The 3,136-nt window shown below is 45.3% G+C and overlaps 1 protein-coding gene across 1 annotated transcript in view; it reads right to left on the bottom strand.

Annotated features, from left to right (window-relative positions):
- YBX3 (Y-box binding protein 3) overlaps positions 1-3,136 on the bottom strand; it is a 78,055-nt gene that overhangs the window by 4,425 nt on the left and 70,494 nt on the right. The gene's annotated exons all lie outside the window — the stretch shown is intronic.

Genomic DNA, 3,136 nt, shown 5'->3' with positions numbered 1-3,136 from the left:
AGGACCTTGTACTTGGCCTTGTTGAACCTCATGAGATTCACATGGGCCCACTTCTCGAGCTTGTCCAGGTCCCTCTGGATGGCATCCCGTCCTTCTGGCATGTCGACCACACCACTCAGCTTGGTGTCACCTGCAAACTTGCTGAGGGTGCACTCGATCCCATTGTCTATGTCATTGATGAAGATATTAAACAATACTGGTCCCAATATGGGCCCCTGTGGAACATGACTTGTCACTGATTTCCATCTGGACATTGAGCCGTTGACCACTACCCTCTGGATGCAACTGTCCAACCAATTCCTCAACCACTGGACAGTCCACCCATCAAATCCTTATCTCTCCAATTTAGAGAGAAGGATGTTGTGGGGGACCATGTCACAATGCTTTATGAAGAACAGCAGTGAAAGTAATCCAGTGTTTTATCTTGGAGAATGAGTGACAAGTTAAATAAAACAAGTCACAAGAAGCCAAGAATCTGAATGAGCCTTTCCAGTTACAGGAATTCAATTAAAATAAAAGTGAGGCAACATCCCAGAAGATATGACAGTCAGAGGCTGACTATTTCACACTGATATTTTTAACTGCACCAAATTCCTCAGCTATGGAATTGTTCCCTCAGTGTAGAGGCTGGAAGCTGGAGTGGTCATGTCAGAACTAAGGCTGGAAAATGAAAACAATCCTACACTGGCCAGTTTAAGGTATGACTAACACAGATGACTCGGCAACTTACTCCGCATATCCCACTGGAAAGCTTCAGTGTTCATGTGAACTCCAAGGGATCTTTACTAAGAACGTAAGAATGGCCTACTGGGTCTTCAAGTGTCCATTTATCCCAGTTCTATGGATCCCTAGGGAAAAATAAGGACAGGGAAACCTACTTCCCAAATAGCATCCCAGCCTCCAATTGTTTTCCATGCTGGGGATTTCCTAAGCCAGACAGAGTTTGCCTATTTAGAGATACCACAATGGTGTTCTCTTCTAGCTATTTGACAGTCTCCCCCCCCAAGCTCATGCAAGCTTTTAACATCTCCAACATCCCATGGCAAAGAGCTCCAACAATCTGCTGTAGGCATAACAACAAGTCAGCAACCTAAACACGAGTCAGCAGTGCACCACTGCAGCAAAGGCAGAATGGATCCTGGGCTGCATCCACAGAGGCATTAGTAACAGAGATGTGAACATCCCACTCTACTCAGCACTTATCAGGCTGCACCTGGACTACTGTATCCAGTTCTGATCCCCACAATTAAAAAAAGCAGGCAGATGGCCCTTCTTTGGATTGTGTTCGGTCTATTATGATCAAAGGGCTGGAGAAACTGACCTATGAGGAAAGACTGAGGGAGTTAGGTCTTTTCTCCCTGGAGAAAAGGCGGCTTAGGGGGGAACCTCACAGTATTCCAGTACTTAAAGGGCAGCTACAAAGAGGACAGAGGCTCTCTTTTCACAAGGAGCCACACTGAGAAGACAAGGGGCAACAGGTACAAGTTGCACCGGCAGAGGTTTCATCTTGATATAGGAAAGATTTACAGTGAGACCAATCATTTACTTTCAAGATGTGACTTCAAGATACGATTGGACAGGGTACTAGATAATCTCATCTAGGCTCCCTTCCCACAAATTTTTTTGAGGTCCCTTCCAACCTGGGCTGTTCTATGGTTCCATGAACCTCTCTTCGGTTTTCAGCATGTCACCCACTTCCTTCATTTGAAGGCTCCTCATAGTGTATTCTTTTATCAGAAGAAAAAGCAAAAACAATTTCATCCATCCTTTCCATGCCACTCATTCTGAAGACCTCTATAATCTATTTTCATTTGTCTCTTCTCCCAGCCTCAGAGTCTTCACACATTTTTTTCCCCCTTCAATAATTTTGATGAGTTTCATCTCCTTATTCTGGAAGCTCTCCAGTCTCTTTAGCACCTCCTTTCTCCAAGAGTTCTAGCAAGAGTAACTCTGAAAATCCTATTTTGTTACCTTCTCCTTTAGGAGCTCTGAGGAAACCTAAAATTTAAATCCTGACTGACAGCAATACCCTCCACTAGCACAGAATACTACAAGATAACTATAATGCTACCGTATAACCTAACGGCCTGTAAGAGACAGGACACAACTTCAGTTTTTACTGAACAGTAGGTTTTCCTCTGTACCTACAAGTAGCACCAGTGCATAAAACCAAGCCTGTGTGACATGTAGGACTGAGCTAGATGTGCACAAGCTACTAGTCCAGTGCTGAACTGCAAACTACTGTCTGCAGTCCACAAGAAAAATTATGAAGCACACCTGCCCCTGCAGATGGTAGACCTACCTGTCCCAAATTAAGTGGGATTTAGATTCATTAGTTGTCCAGGAAAGTGTAAGAGTTCAGCTGGGAAGACACATACCCTGCAACTCACTTCAATATTGAGCAATTGTGAGAAAGTAACAGCATACAAAGAATTCTTTGCCCTTTCTTGACCTATTCCTGGCTCTGAACAATATATAAGCACATTAAACAAATTCTACAGTTGTTTCCTTACACAGGGTGCGGCTCAGCCTTTTCCTAATAATTAAAATGATTCTCACTATCCCTACCATTTGCGAATTATAGAAGAATGGTTTGGGTTGGAAGGGACCTTAAAGATCATCTAGTTCCAATCCCCCCCCGCATGGGCAGGGACACCTTCCACTAGACCAGGTTGCTCAAAGCCCCATCCAACCTGGCCTTGAACACTTCCAGGGACAGGGCATCCACAACTTCTCTAGGAAACCTGTTCCAGTGCCTCACCAACCTCATAGTGAAGAATTTCTGCCTTACATCTGATCTACATCTACCCTCTTTCAGTTTAAAGCCATTACCCCTTGTCCTATCACTACATGCCCTTGTAAAGGGTCCCTCTCCAGCTTTCTTGTAGGCCCCCTTGAGGTACTGGAAGGCTGCTACAAGGTCTTCCTGGAGCCTTCTCTTCTCCAGGTTGAACAATCCCAACTCTCTCAGCCTGTCTTCATAAGAGAGGTGCTCCAGCCCTCCAATCATCTTCGTGGCCCTCCTCTGGACTTGCCCCAACAGGTCCGTGTCCTTCCTGTGTTGGAGCCCAAAGCTGGACGCAGTACTCCAGGTGGGGGTCTCACCAGAGCAGAGGGGCAGAATCACCTCCCTCGA

The sequence above is a fragment of the Aptenodytes forsteri genome, unplaced genomic scaffold (genome assembly GCF_000699145.1).
Source record: "Aptenodytes forsteri isolate BGI_AS27 unplaced genomic scaffold, ASM69914v1 Scaffold73, whole genome shotgun sequence".
NCBI lineage: Eukaryota > Metazoa > Chordata > Aves > Sphenisciformes > Spheniscidae > Aptenodytes > Aptenodytes forsteri.
Note: the sequence above shows the minus strand (reverse complement) of the source record. Positions and strands in the feature narration are given on the sequence as shown.